This window comes from Homarus americanus, unplaced genomic scaffold (genome assembly GCF_018991925.1).
Source record: "Homarus americanus isolate GMGI-L3 unplaced genomic scaffold, GMGI_Hamer_2.0 scaffold19318, whole genome shotgun sequence".
Classification (NCBI taxonomy): domain Eukaryota; kingdom Metazoa; phylum Arthropoda; class Malacostraca; order Decapoda; family Nephropidae; genus Homarus; species Homarus americanus.
Genome location: NW_024732238.1, coordinates 7,500,423 through 7,516,496, shown reverse-complemented (window position 1 = coordinate 7,516,496; position 16,074 = coordinate 7,500,423).

The window sequence follows — 16,074 nt, the reverse complement described above, 5'->3', positions numbered from 1 at the left end:
TCCAAGGACGCATCCCAGGCACGTTCCTAGCTGCCGCGTGCTCCCAGAGGCCCTGGGACCGTGGTGCTCTGCCACAACGGCAGTGGCGCGCTTCAGGGGCCCTTTCAAAGGCGTGGAAGCCCCTGGTGCTCCTTTATGGGGCGCCACCGTTCCAGGACCCCTGCCAAGGCCTGTGGCTCACAATAGGTCCCTCCTAGGGGAGTCAGTTCCAAAACAGTGCCCCATAGAGGTCCCTTGGGGAGACACCGCCTCTGGAAGGGCCTCTGAATGTGCCACTGCTTGGTAGGGCTGAGGTGCCGCCGTCCCCCTGAGAACACCCCAGAAGGCGCCTTTTTTCCCTGTAAGGGACCCTGGATCGCCACCATCCCTGTGAGGGTCACTGGCCATGCCAGGCACGAGGCGCCCTGTGGCCCTTCTGAGGAGATTGCCCCAGAGGACCCAGCCGGGCGCTGGATCCCTCCCGCACTCTAGGAACAACTGTATTCCTAGGGGCCTTCATGAAGGTGGCTTCCAGCAGAAGCCCTCCCAGTAGTCAGCTCAAGCTTCCATGGGCCTTCAGGGACGGGTAATGCTCCAAGAACCCTCGTGGACAGTGGCCATTTAGGGACCATTGGCAGACGGCGCAGGCCCCAGGACCCTGCTGAAGTGCTGGCGAACCTAGGGGCCCTACAGGGACAGCTGATCCATGAGTCTTTCCAGGACAGGGCAATTCCAGGCACGCCCTAGGACCGGTGTTCTAGCGGCCTGCCAGCGGCCTTCGGGGCCTTCCATAGGCGGCCTCCAGGCCACATTTTCAGTAGCGGGGGGTCAACGTTCTGGACCCTGCCAAGGCCTGTGTTCAATAGCCCAGTGGAGTCGGCGCCCAAAACAATGGATAGTGGTGTCGCAAGCATATTTGCATTCTTCCAGTAACTTCTTACTTAACTGCATTGGTAATAGAGGTAACGTCATCAAATTATGTCACAGGTTTGAGAGGAATCAGGCCAGCACACCAACTTATGTTTTGCTGTTGGATATATATTCTCCTTTTCATTGTTCAGGCTGCGATAAATACTTCGGAAAATGCAAGGGCGTTCATTTATTTGACGCCATATCTCCCAGAGAATAGACCAACAGCAAAGATAAGCGTGTTGTGCCAGACCGATTGCTCTGTTCTCCCTGCCGTAATTTGATGACGTTGAAGATGAGTCATCATTCACATTGAAAAAAGCAGTGATTATTGGACGAATGCAAAATGTACGACAAAAACGCCAGTTCAAGATGAGCCAGGAAGGCCCTGGGGCGTTGCCCCTGGCAGAGAGACCCTGCCGCCCCTGAAAGGCACCCACCATGACTAGGAAGGCCCATGTCACATTGCTGCCCTAGGAGGGCCCATAGGGCGCTGGGTGAGGCCTGGCAGGGTCATGTAGAGGCGCCCCATAGAGGGACCCCACACGCCGCCCTGGAAGGGCTCTGAATGGTGCCAATGTTGTGGTATGGCCCCTGGAGGCGCTGCCAACCCCTGGAAATGCCTCTCTGTTGTCCTCGAAACCGCCTGGAAGGCGGCCTCCTGTCCCTTGGGTGACCCTGGGATCGCCACTATCCTCGTGAGGGTCACTTGGCCACGCCAGGCACGGAGGCACCTATCCTCTCATAGGCTTCATTTCGTGTTCCCCCGGGGAATTCCGTCAGGGCGCGATCCCACCAGGGGTATCTTAGGACAACCGGTAACTTAGGGCCTTCAGGGGAAGGCGGCGTCGACAGGGCTCCTCCAGGAATGCCGAGCTCCGGCGGCTCCCGCCTCCTTAGGGATGTTGCACGGACCGTGAGGGGACGCAGTAACGCCTTTAGGGAATTTCACAGGGACGGCGCGCTCTACGAGCCCCTGATAGGGTGTTAGCTACCCCAGGGGGTGCCATGACCCTAGGGGCTCCCCTCATACAGGACAGCCACGATCCTGGGGCCTTTCCAGAGACGGGACGCCTCCAGTACGTTCCTTGGCGACAGTGGTGCTCAGGAGGCTCCCGCCAGCGGCGGCACCTTCAGGGCTCTTCCAGGAGGCGTGGCGCCCCTCAGCCTTATGGGGCGGCCACTGCTCCCAGGACCCTGCCAAGGCCTGTGGCTCACAATAGTCCTCCTAGGGGAGTGCAGCCCCCAAAACAATGGATAAGTGTAAGTCAGCATAGACATGTTTCTTCTTCCAGTAGTCTTCACTTAACCGCATTGGTGAATAGGTAATGTCGTTGTTCGTTATTAGAAAACAGAGTTATCCGTTAACAACACCCCTAACTTATGGCTGTTGATATTTGTCTCTCCTTTTCATTGTCTAGGCTATGTATAATACTGAAAAATGCTAAGGGCGGTGTCTCTATTTATTTAACGCTATATCTCCTGAGTTTAAATATGAAACGAGAATAAATATCCAACAGCAAAGCATAAGTTAGTGTTGTGCTGACTCAATTGCTCTGTTCTATTGGTTGTAATTTGATGACGCTACATCTGCTCACCAATCACAGTTAAGTAAGGGATTACTGGACGACGCAAACAACACAAAACTATGCTCTGGGACAATGCATGAAAGGGGCCCCAGGCGCCGTCGCTCTGGCAAAGACCCGCCGCCCCTGAAAGCGTGCACCCACTGCCACTAGGGAGGGCTCCATACCAGCTTCTGGCCTGGGCGGAGGGGCCCATAGGGATGGGCAGCCCTGCAGAGTTCTGGGGGCAGAGGCTCACAGAGGTCCCTGAGACCCTGGAAGGGCCTCGAATAAAAGCCACTGCCAGAAGCCCCTGGGGTTGCTGTCCTGAGAACACCCCCTAAAAGGCCTTTTTTCCTGTAAGGACCCCGACGCTACTATCCCTGTGAGGGTCACTTGGCCATGCCAGGCACGGAGGCGCTCTAGGCACTTGAGATAGCGGTGCCCTTCCAGAGGACCTGTCAGGGCGCCTGGATCCTCCCTGCACCTTTAGGAACATCTGTATTCCTAGGGGGCCTTTATGGAAGGCGGCTCTACAGAGCCTTCCTCCAGAACAGTCAAGCTTCCATGGCCTCAGGGACGGTGTAATGCTCAAGGGAACCTTGCAGGGACAGTAATCGCGCCTAGGGACCGTCACAGGGACGGTGGCGGCCCCATGGACCCTGTTAGGGGCGCTGGCGAAACCCTGAAATTTCACAGGACAGCCATGAACCATGAGTCCTTTCCAGGGACAGGGCACCTCCAGGTACGTTCCTAGGGACCGTGGTGTTCCCAGCTGCCCTGCCAGCGGGTGGGGCTCGGGGGCCTTCCATAGGCGTGTGTGCTCCCCCAGGCCACTTTATGGGGCGCCACTGTGCTCCCATGGACCCCAAGCAAGGCTCAGGTTCACAATAGGTCCTCCTTAGTGAAGCCGGCGTCCCCAAAACAATGGATAGTGGTGTCGCATATATTGCATTCTTCCGTAATTCTTTACTTAATCAGATTGGTGGAATGAGAGGAATGTCAAATTGCCAATAGGAAAAAACAGAGAATTAGTCAGCACAACACCCCACCCTATGTTTTGCTGTTGATATATGATTTCCTTTTCATTGTTCAGGCTATATAATACTGAAAAATCATGTACAGTGTCTATTTATTTGACGCTACATTCCCAGAGTTTAAATAGTGAAAACGAGAATATATATCCAACAGCAAAGCATAAGTTGGGGTGTTGTGCTGATCAGATTGCTCTGTTCTCCTATTGGTTGTAATTTGATGACGTTACATTTTGCTCCACCAATCACAATTATAAGGGATTACTGACGCACGCAAATGTACTACAAAACTACGGTTCTTGGGCGATGTTGTTTGTGAGTAGTGCCCTGGGCGCTGGCTGCCTCGGCAGAGAGACCCTGCCGCCCCTGGAAAGGCACCTCACCATGACTAGGAAGTGCCCATATTGTTGCCGGCCCTAGAGGCCCAAGAGGGGCGCCAGCCCCTGGTGCAGGGGTCATTAGGGGTAGAGGCGCCCCATAGAGACCCTGGGCGAGACGCCGCCTGGAAGTGCCTCTGAATGCGCCACTGTGCCAGGTATGGGCCCTGGAGGCTGCCGTCTCCTGGAAATACCTCTGAAGGCGCTGTCGTCCCTGGGAAATCGCCCCGAAGGCGGCCCTGTCCCTGGGTGACCCTGGGATCGCCACTATCCCTCGTGAGGTCACTTGGCCATGCCAGGCACGGAGGCACCCCCAGGGTCCTCAGGCTCGGCTGTGACTTCGGGGACCGGCTCAGGGCGCTGATCCACCAGGGTAGTCTTAGGACAACTGCATCCTAGGGCCTCTCTCAGGAAGGTTGCGGCGTCGACAGGGCCCTCTAGGACCAGCCGAAGCTTCCATGGCCCTCTCTAGATGGCAAGGCTGCAATGGACCTCGCAGGGACGGCAACGCTCCTAGGGACCTCACAGGGACGGCGGCGCCCCCATGAGCCCCATAGGGGCGCTAGCTGGCCCCAGGGGCGCCAGCGACCCAGGGGCCCCACAGGACAGCCACGATCCTGGGCCTCTTCCAGACGGACGCCCAGGCACGTTCCTAAGGACAGTGGTGCCTCAGAGTGCCTGGCCAGCGGCGGTGGCACTCAGGGGTTTTTCCAGAGGTGGTTTCAGCCCTTATAAAGCGCCACTGCCCCAGGGACCCCTGCCACAAGGCCTGTGGCTCACAATAGGTCCTCCTCCTAGGGGAGGCAGCCCCAAAACACGTGATACAGTGTGCCCATGCTTTTGCCTTCTTCTGCAAATTCTTACTTAACTGTGATTGGTAGAATAAAACATTAATTGAGCAGTTAATAGGAAAACAGAGTTAATCAATCAGCACAACACCCTAACTTATGTTTTGCTGTTGATATTGCCCTCCTTTTCATTGTTCAGGTTAAGTATAATACTGAAAATGCTAAGGGCAGTGTCTATTTATTTAACGCTTACATTCCCTGAGTTTAAATAGTGAAACGAGAATAAATATCCAACAGCAAAAGCATAAGTTGGGGTGTTGTGCTGACTAATTGCTCTGTTCTCCTATTGGTCAGGTAATTTGATGACGTTAAGACCTTGCTCCACCAATCATGCTAAGGCGGGATTACTGGACGAATGCAAAATGTACGACAAACTATGAAGTTCTTGGGACAATGGTGCATGTGAAAGGGCCCCTGGGGGTTGTCACTTGGCAAAGACCGTTGCCCTGGAAAGGCAATCGACTTGCCACTCAGGGGAGGGCTCCATACCAGCGCCTTCGGCTCAAGGAGGGCCCATAGGGGATGCAACTCTGGCAGAGTTCTCAGGGGCAGAGGCGCCCACAGAGGTCCCTGGAGACACCGCCTGGAAGGGCCTCTGAATGTGCCACTGCTTTGGTAGGGCCCCTGGGGGAAGGTTGTCCCTGAGAACACCCCAAAAGGCGCCTTTTTCCCTGTAAGGGACCCCTGGATTGCTACCATCCCTGTGAGGGTCACTTGGCCATGCCAGGCACGGAGGTGCCCCCAGGCCTCGAGGATTTGGCGGTGCCCCCAGAGGACCCGGTCAGGGGCGCTGGATCCTCCTGGGCACTTCTGTGGAACATCTGTATCTTAGGGCCTTCTCATGGAAGGCGTTTCCTTACAGAAGCTCTCCAGGAACAGTCAAGCTTCCAGCGGCCTCTAGGGACGGCAATGCTCCAAGGGAACCTTGCAGGACAGTAACGCCTAGGGACCGTCATAGGGACGGCGGCGCAACTTATGGACCCCTGTTAGGGCGCTGGCGAACTAGGGGCCCTCAAGGAGACAGCCATGATCCATGAGTCCTTTTCCAGGACAGGGGCACCTCCAGACGTTCCTAGGGACCTGTGGTGCTCCCAGCGGCCTGGTTAGTGGCGGAAGCCTTCAAAGCTCTTCCATAGGCGGTAGCCCCCCAGGCCACTTTTATGGGGCGCCACTGCTCCCATGGACCCTGCCAAGGCTCAGGCTCAATAGTCCTCCAGGAGTCGGCGCCCCAAAATGCATGGATAGTGGTGTCGCATATTATTGCATTCTTTTCCAGTAATCTCTTACTTAACTGTGATGGTGGAATGAGAGGTAACGTCATCAAAATTACAGCCAATAGGAAAACAGAGGAATTTAGTCGAAATAACAATCAACTTATGTTTTGCTGTTGATATATATCTTCCTTTTCATTGTTCAGTTATGATAATACTGAAAATACTATGTAAAGTGGTGTCTATTTATTTGACGAACTATCTCCCAGAGTTTAAACAGTGAAACGAGAATATATATCCAACAGCAGTTATGTTAGAAAGGATTGATTGTTTCATTTATTACGTAATTGATGACGTTATATTTTATTCACCAATCACACTAAGTAAGGATTACTGGATCTAATGCAAAATGTACCCACAAACCACAGCTTGTGAAGGCCCCTGGGGCTGCCGTCCGGCAGAGACTTGCCGTTCCCTGGAAAGGCAATCACCACGACTAGAAGGCCCATACTATTGCTGCCGGCCTGTGGAGGGGCCCATAGGCGCTGTAGCCTCTGGCAGGGTCATTGGGGGGGTAGAGGCGCCCCATGAGGACCCGGGCGAGACGCCTGAAGGCCTCCTGAATGCGCCACTGCTGGTATGGCCCTGGAGTGCCGCTGTCCCTGAAATACCTCTGAAGGCGCTGCTGCCCCTGGGAACCGCCCCTGAAGTGGTCTCTGTCTCCCTGTAAGGACCCTGGGATCGCCACCATCCCCGGGTGAGTCACTTGGCCATGCCAGGCACGTGAGGCACCCCCAGGGTCCTCTCAGGCTCGGCTGTGGCCCCGGGGACCTGTCAGGGGCGCTGGATTCCACCAGGGTGGTCTTAGGACAACTGTAATCCTAGGGCCTTCAGAAGGCAGCCCATAGGCTCCAGGAACAGCGTAGCTTCCATGGCCCTCCCCAGGATGCAGCAAGGCTGCAATGGACCTCGCAGGACGGCACGCTCCTAGGGACCCTCACAGGACGGCGGCGTTCCATGGCCTGATAGGGAGGCTAGCTACCCCAGGGGCGCTTGAAGGACCCTAGGGGCCCCTCTACAGGGACAGCCACGATCCCTGGGGCCTTCCAGAGGACGGACGCCCAGGCACGCTCCCATGATGGCTCTACAGGCGCGGCCACCTAGGGGCGCTAGCGACCCTAAGGACCCTCACAGGGACAGCCTTGATCCCTGGGGCCTTCCCTGGGACAGAGGCGCTTCTAGGTACGTTCCTAGGGACTGTGGTGCTCCCAGAGGCCCTGCCAGCGGCGGTGGCGCCTTCAGGGTCCCTTCCAGAGGCGCTGGCTCCCCCAGGCCTCTTTATGGGGCGCCACTGCTCCCAGGGACCCTGCCAAGGCCTGTGATTGGTGGAATGAGAGGTCACGTCATCAAATTACAGCCAATAGGAAAACACAGCAATCAGTCAGCACAACACCCCAACTTATGTTTTGCTGTTGGATATTTATTCTCCTTTTCATTGTTCAGGTTGCTATAATACTGAAAATGCTATGGGCAGTGTCCATTTATTTAACGTCATATCTTCCTCAGTTTAAATAGTGAAACGAGAATAAATATCCAACAGCAAAGCATAAGTTGGGGTGTTGTGCTGACTGATTGCTCTGTTCTTCTATTGGCTGCAATTTGATGACGTTACATCTTGCTCCACCAATCACAGTTAAGTAAGGGATTACTGGACGAATGCAAAATGTACAACAAAACTATGAAGTTCTTGGGGCGATGCTGCATGTGGAAGGGCCCCTGGGGGCACCGACGCCCCTGGAAGAGACCCTACTGCCCCTGGAAAGGCACCCACTGCCACTAGGAGGGCCCATAACAGCGCCACCGGCCCTAGGAGGGCCCATAGGGGCGCCGCATCCCCTGGCAGGGTCCTTGGGTGCAAAGGCTCCTCATAGAGAGACCCTGGCGGAGACACCGCCTCTGGAAGGGCCTCTGAATGTGCCACCACTGTGGTATGGCCCCTCGAGCCAAAGCGGTCCCTGGGAACACCCCTGAAGGCGCCCCTGTCCCTGTAAGGGACCCTGGGATCGCCTCCATCCCTGTGAGGGTCACTTGGCCATGCCAGGCATGGAGGCGCCCCCAGGACCCTCTTAGGGTCAGCGGCGCCCCCACAGGACATGTCACGGGCGCTGGATCCACTAGGGCACCCTTAGGGACAACTCCAATCCTAGGGGCCTTCTAAGGGAAGGCGGCGTCGACAGGAGCTCCTTCAGGAACAGCCGAGCTTCCATGGGCCTCTCAGGGACGGCAACTCGGGACCCTCACAAGGACGGCAACGCTCCTAGGGACCATCACAGGGACGGCGGCGCCCCCATGAGCCCTGCTAGGGGCACTGGCGACCCTAAGGGGCCTCACAGGGACAGCCATGATCTCTGGGGTCTTTCCAGGGACGGGGCCGCCTCTAGGTACGTTCCTACAGACCGTGGTGCTCCGAGAGGCCCTGCCAGTGGCGGTTGCGCCTTCAGGGGCCCTTCCAGAGGCGGTGGCTCCCCCGAGGCTTCTTTATGAGCCGCCACTGCTCCCAGGGATCCTGCCAAGGCCTGTGGCTCACAATAGGTCCTCCTAGGGGAGGCGGTGCCCCAAAACAATGGATAGTGGTGTCGTATATATTGCATTCTTCCAGTAATCTCTTACTTAACTGTAATTGGTGGAATACGATGTAACGTCATCAAATTACAGCCAATAGGAAAACAGAGGAATCAGTCAGCACAACACCCCAACTTATGTTTTGCTGTTGGATATTTATTCTCCTTTTCATTGTTCAGGTTGCGAAAATACTGAAAATGCTATGGGCAGTGTCTATTATACGTCATATCTCCCAGAGTTTAAATAGTGAAACGAAAATAAATATCCAACAGCAAAGCATAAGTTGGGGTGTTGTGCTGACTGATTGCCCTGTTCTCCTATTGGCTATAATTTGATGACGTTACATCTTGCTCCACCAATCACAGTTAAGTAAGGGATTACTGGACGAGCGCAAAATGTAAGACAAAACTATGAAGTTCTTAGGGCGATGCTGCTTGTGGAAGGGCCCCTGGGGGCGCCATCGCCCGTGGCAGAGACCCGGACGCCCCTGGAAAGGCACCCACTATGACTAGGAGGGCCCATACCAACGCTGAGGGCCTTAGGAGGGCCCATAAGGGCGCTGCAGCCCTTGGCAGGGTCATTTGGGTCAGACGCGCCCCATAAAGTGACCCTGCGTGAGACACCGCCTCTGGAAGTGCCACTCAATGCGCCAACTCTGCTGTATGGCCCCTGGGGGCGCCGCCGTCCCTGGGAACACCCCTCAAGGCTCCCCCATCCCTGAAAAGGACACTGGGATCGCCGCTATCCCTGTGAGGGTCACTTGGCCATGCAAGGCACGGAGGCATCCCGAGGGCCCTCTCAGGGACGGCGGTGGCCCCAGGGGACCTGTCAGGGGCGCTGGATCCACCAGGGGCGCTCTTAGGGACAACTTCAATCCTAGAGGCCTTCTCAGGGAAGGCAGCGTCGACAGGGGCTCCTCCAGGAACAGCCGAGCTTCCATGGGCCTCTGAGGGATGGCAACGTTCCAAGGGACCCTCGCAGGGACGGCAACGCTCCTAGGGACCCTCACAGGGACGGCGGCGCCCCCATGGGCCCTGCTATGGGCGTTAGCTATCCTAGGGGCGCTAGCGACCCTAGGGACCCTCACAGGGACAGCCTTGATCCCTGGGGCCTTCCCTGGGACAGAGGCGCCTCTAGGTACGTTCCTAGGGACTGTGGTGCTCCCAGAGTCCCTGCCAGCGGCGGTGGCGCCTTCAGGGGCCCTTCCAGAGGCGGTGGCTCCCCCAGGCCTCTTTATGAGGCCCCACTGCTCCCAGGGACCCTGCCAAGGCCTGTGGCTCACAATAGGTCCTCTTAGGGGAGGCGGCGCCCCAAAACAATGGATAGTGGTGTCGTACATATTGCATTCTTCAAGTAATCTCTTACTTAACTGTGATTGGTGGAATGAGAGGTCACGTCATCAAATTACAGCCAATAGGAAAACAGAGCAATCAGTCAGCACAACACCCCAACTTATGTTTTGCTGTTGGATATTTATTCTCCTTTTCATTGTTCAGGTTGCTATAATACTGAAAATGCTATGGGCAGTGTCCATTTATTTAACGTCATATCTCCCACAGTTTAAATAGTGAAACAAGAATAAATATCCAACAGCAAAGCATAAGTTGGGGTGTTGTGCCGACTGATTGCTCTGTTCTTCTATTGGCTGTAATTTGATGACGTTACATCTTGCTCCACCAATCACAGTTAAGTAAGGGATTACTGGACGAATGCAAAATGTACGACAAAACTATGAAGTTCTTAGGGCGATGCTGCTTGTGGAAGGGCCCCTGGGGGCGCCGTCGCCCCTGGAAGAGACCCTACTGCCCCTGGAAAGGCACCCACTGCCACCGGCCCTAGGAAGGCCCATAGGGGCCCCGCAACCCCTAGCAGTGTCCTTGGGTGCAGAGGCTCCTCATAGAGGGACCCTGGCGGAGACACCGCCTCTGGAAGGGCCTCTGAATGTGCCACCACTGTGGTATGGCCCCTGAGGGCAAAGCGGTCCCTGGGAACACCCCTGAAGATGCCCCCGTCCCTGTAAGGGACCCTGGGATCGCCGCTATCCCTGTGAGGGTCACTTGGCCATGCCAGGCATGAAGGCGCCCCCAGGACCCTCTTATGGTCAGCGGTGCCCCCAGGGGACCTGTCACGGGCGCTGGTCCCCCAGGGGCGCTCGTAGGGCCAGCTGCAATCCTAGGGGCCTTCTAAGGGAAGGTGGCGTCGACAGGAGCTCCTTCAGGAACAGCCGAGCTTCCGTGGGCCTCTCAGGGACGGCAACACGGGACCCTCACAGGGACGGCAACGCTCCTAGGGACCATCACAGGGACGGCGGCGCCCCCATGAGCCCTGCTAGGGGCATTGGCGACCCTAAGGGGCCTCACAGGGGCAGCCATGATCTCTGGGGTCTTTCCAGGGACGGGGGCGCCTCTAGGTACGTTCCTAGAGACTGTGGTGCTCCGAGAGGCCATGCAAGTGGTGGTGGCGCCTTCAGGGGCCCTTCCAGAGGCGGTGGCTCCCCCGAGGCCTCTTTATGGGGCGCCACTGCTCCCAGGGATCCTGCCAAGGCCTGTGGCTCACAATAGGTCCTCCTAGGGGAGGCGGTGCCCCAAAACAAGGATACGATACGAAGTCTTTAGTTAAGAGGTGAAAGAAGATTATTAGGAGTTGAAGGAAAAGTGGTGAAACTGAAATACAGTAGGAGTAGAAAGAATCTGGGCTCAACCAGATCGCTTCATCTTTCTTATTGGTGTTTTGTCTTTGTTCTGCTCCCTTGGGTCGTCAGACCTTTGTATTAATATTGGTTTATTTATATAATGCTGCTTATTATTATTATTTTGTTATTGTTGGAGTTAGTGAGCCCGCCCAGGTCCTTGTGTAACTGGGAGGGTAGTCACATTTTTTTTTTGAGGTGTTAGTTAAGTGTTAGTTGTGTTAGTCTAAAGGTACACTGTATGGAGAGGCCTGCCAGGTTCTTAGTGGAGCTGGTTGGTCACTCTCATCTTTATTCCTCTAGTAATGTTTTATGTAGAAATGTGTATGTTGAGGCAGGAGGTGGTTCAGTTACTTCTTCCTGGCTGATATAGCTGGGAGGGTAATCACATTATTATTATTATATATTTTTTTTTTGGAGTTAGTGAGGCCCAGGTCCTTGTGTAGCTGGGAGGGTAGTCATTTACTAAGATGTTAGTTAAATGTTAAATGTTAAATGTTAAATATTAGTTATGTTAGTCTAAAGGTACGCTGTATGGAGAGGCCTGCCAGGTTCTTGTGGAGCTGGTAGGTCACTCTCATCTTTTATTCTCTCTATTAATGTTTTATATGTATATTGGGGCAGGAGATGGTTCAATTACTTTCTTCCTGGCTGATTTAAACCAACTGTGTTCTTGGAATTCTTCGTTGTCTATATTATTTATCCAGTTTTGATATGTTTCTGTGTTAAGTTCAGTCACTTTTTTCCAAATATTTACAGCTTTGTTGTGTATATCTACATTGATTGCTAAGAGGTTTGCTCTCTTGTGTAGCTGTTCATTATTGATGTGGTCTGTATATTTTATGTTATATATAAATCTGAGGGCTATATTTTGTACTGTTTGTAACCTTTTAATGCACGTTTTACTAAGGGTGTTCAATGGGATGGGTGGGTAGTCCATAATTGATTTAACAAGGGCAATATAAATCTTTCTTTTGTTATTAATGCTAAGGTTCTTAAAGCGTTTTATTTTTGATAATCTTATTCTTGCCTGTCGTTCTTTATCTTTTAAGTATGTTATATATCCTCTTTTTGTTAGTTTTAATCCAAGCATCCTACCTTCAGTGTCGTATGGGTATAGTTCCTGGTCGACTATTACTGGACTTGTTTTAATCTTGGCTATTGGTATTATCTTGAATTTGTTCTTATTTGTCCTGATTTTCCATTTTTTCTCAAAATCATTTATGTTTTTTATCGCTCTTACCGTGTAGAGTGCCATAAATTGAGTTGATTTTCCTGGGTATGATACTATTTGAGTAATATCATCAGCAAACATTACATATTCGCTAAAGGGGGTAGGTTGAGGTGTGTCTGAAGTATAAATTGTATATAGTGTTGGAGAAAGGCATCCTCCTTGAGGTACTCCACTCTCAAGATTAAACATAGTTCCCAAAAAGTTTCCAATTTGAATTTGTGCTCTCCTATCATCTAAATAGTTACACAATATTCTTAGCAAGTATTCGTTAAGTCCCAGTTTTAATATTTTATATTTCAAGCCTAAATGCCAAACTTTATCAAAAGCCTTAGAAACATCCCTTAAAATTATATTGATCTGGTTACCCTTGCTTTTTTCTATTGCAATTATTTCCGTTATTGTAGCTATTGCAGTTAGGGTATTTCTATTGGGCATAAATCCATGTTGTCTGTTGTTAGTTTTCCCATGTTGTGTTAAAAAGGCTATAAGTCTTGAATTTAATATTTTTTCCAATAGTTTCCCGGTAATTTCTAATAAAGATATTGGCCTGTAGTTTAATATTTCCTTATTGTCCTTACCCTCCTTAGGAATAAATATCATTTTAGCATATTTTAGTTTGTCTGGAAAGTAACCAGTTATTAAGCATGCGTTATAAATGTTTAATAGTGTATTTAAAATGTTTTCAGGTAGATTCATGATCATATTTCGTGTAATACCTGTGAGCCCAGGGCTTTTTCCTTAAATTTCCTCAGACAGTGCATCATTTCTCCCATGGTTATTATTTGATTATTAGGTAATAAGTTATAGTCTATATATTGCCTTGGGGTGATTCTATGTATTTGTCTTCCCATTTCTTCTTCTATCCTTTCTTCGTGTTCACTATCAAAATCTTCATTTTCCTCATCTGATATTTTAAAAACTTTTACCCATTCCCTTTTGAATGCTGACTCTTGTTCATTTTCCTCGTGCAATTTTGTTCCATTTTGGTCTTTAATGTATGGTGTTTTTTGCTTGTTGTGCCCCATCATTTTGTTTATGGAAGTCCAAAATGTTTTTGTCTTTAGTCATGTCAGCCGCCATTATAATATCATTCCATTTTTTATTGTTTGCTTCCTTACATGCGTCTCTTAATTTTATCTGTAGTGCTCTCTGTGTCGTATATAGCCATCTGTTACTGCCGTGTCTTTCCATATACCTGTTTATTTCATTGTAATAGGTCTGGATTAATTTAACTTCTTCTGGTAGTCTGTTGTTGGGTAATGTTCTAAAGTGTGAAGTAGGAGTGTGTTTGGTTATAGATGTTTTTATTGCTGAGTGCAGTCTGTCCATTTCTGAGTCTATATCTTCTGTTGTTTTCCCCTTGTAGGTTAATCGAGTGGTGATTACTTAAGTCGTCTTGAAGCTGTCCCAGTCTGTTTTACTCATTTTCAGTCTCTTTTTTATTGGTATCTGTATGGGGCTTGTTGACAGTGTTAGTATAATTGGCAGATGGTCACTGCCTGTAAGAGGTCCCTGTATTATATGGTAATTGAAAAAGGCTTTGTTTGTTGGTAAAATTTTGTCTGGTGTCGATTGTGTATTGTGATTTCTCCAGGTTGGAAAGTTAGGACCCAGATGATTGATTTTCCCTAAATTTATTAATTGATTAAGGGCGTTTCCCACGACGTTATTATTTGTATTGTCAAAAATCCTATGTCTGGCGTTAAAGTCTCCTAAGATGTACATCGGATGACTGTTGTTAGCCAATTTTAATAGGTCTTCTATAGGTAAGTAGGGTCGTCTCGGTGGGAGATAAGTAGTAGCAATAATTACGTCTCCTTGAGTTGTATTTATTTTTATTGCTAGAAATTCATCCTGGAAGTCATCAATTAGTTTAAATTTTAAGTTTCTTTTAACCGCTATCGCTACTCCGTCATTTTTCTCGCCCGATTTATTTCTTTGGTTTACATAATAGTTAAAGAGTTTTATGTTGTTGTTTTCTGTCTCACCGTGACTGTTTATTAGTATAATGTCAGGGTCAATTTCTTGATATATATTACTTAGGTTAATTCTCTCGGTCTTCCAGTTTCTTACGTTGTGTTGTATTATTCTTAAAGTTCTTACTGTTTGTCTATTGTCCATTATTTCTTATACTTGGATTGTGACTGTTGAAGTGGAGACCTATCATCCTGTTTCCCGCTTCTGACTCTTCTAAACTCTGACGGGTCTACTATTTTAAAGTCTTTGGTCGTAATCTTTAGTTTGTCCGTAGTAATTAGTGACCAGACATAATCTTCACTTAGGGATTTTTCTTGATATGTCCACTTGTATATCCCTCCTTCACAGTTTTTTACTATTGTCCCTCCTGTTGGTCTCGATGTTGGGATTCCATGTTTTGTTGTAGTGATAACTTTTAATCCAATATCTTCAGCAGATTCAGGTTGTATATTGTGATCAGTTTCCATCTTATCTTCTCTCCTCCTACTCCTTTGTCTTATAGTCTGTCCTTTTGTTATTTCTATCTTCTCTTTGTCACTTCTAGTCATTTGTCTGGGATCTCTATCAGTCGCTTGTGTTCCTTGTGTATCAGCTGTTGCTCCTTGCTCAAACCTTTGTTCGTCTAGATGTAGTCTTTCTCTCAGTTCGCTTGCATATGTTGCCTGAAATAGTTTTTCGGATTGTGGATTCTCTGGAAATATCATCTCTGGTAGATTATTCAATTTAAACATTTTCCTTAATTCCTCATTGTATGATCCGGGTGCAATGATATTGTGCAAATGTGCATGGATCATACTAATCATTACCTTATCATGTATTGGCTCACTTAGGTTTAATATGGTGGATTCTGGTCTATGAGCCTCTTGGACCGCTCTCTTTGCTATTTCGACGTATGTCGTATCCTTCTTGTCTTGTTCCCTGGCTCATCTTGGGGTATATATATATACCCCTGAGTTGCCAGGGATCGCTACTCACGCAATGACAATAATTACAAACAAACTAACTGTTACTCATTCAAAGATGACCCTCAGTTGACAAAGGTCTGGCGAATTACTTGAGTTGATTTACACAGATTAATTCAAGATTGAGCTTCCCAGGAGAAAGTGGAATAACAATGCATTGACAACTGTCTTCACAAAGGCGGGACTCTGGGAGGGAACACAAGTGTAGCGTGTATGGGGAAAAACACGTCTTCTCAGGGGTCGCTAACTCACTCATGTTTTGCGGACGTGGAGTTTAATAAGAATCATTAGTTAAATAGATCAGCAGTCAACGTGACCATGACATAGTGATCTTGTTACTTGCTCCATACACATGTTTCACTTGTATACATCTCATCATAGTAAACAGTGGATTGACTAATGCCTGCTTGCATCAAATTCATCAATAAGTTCTTTCCTAGTTACAGTTTTAAGGGTTCTTTTTGACAGATCCAGATTGTATTCAACAGTTTCTTTGTTAGACATGAGTTTGGCGAGGCCTATATGAGGGGGGATCAACAACAGTTTGATCTTGACACCCCCGTCAACAAGGTACACATATTTGTGTCTGGCTTCACAGACAAGTGCATGACAACTTAAGTTGAAGGTGTCAAGGACAAGCAGGATAGAGAATCAGTGATGACGAGAC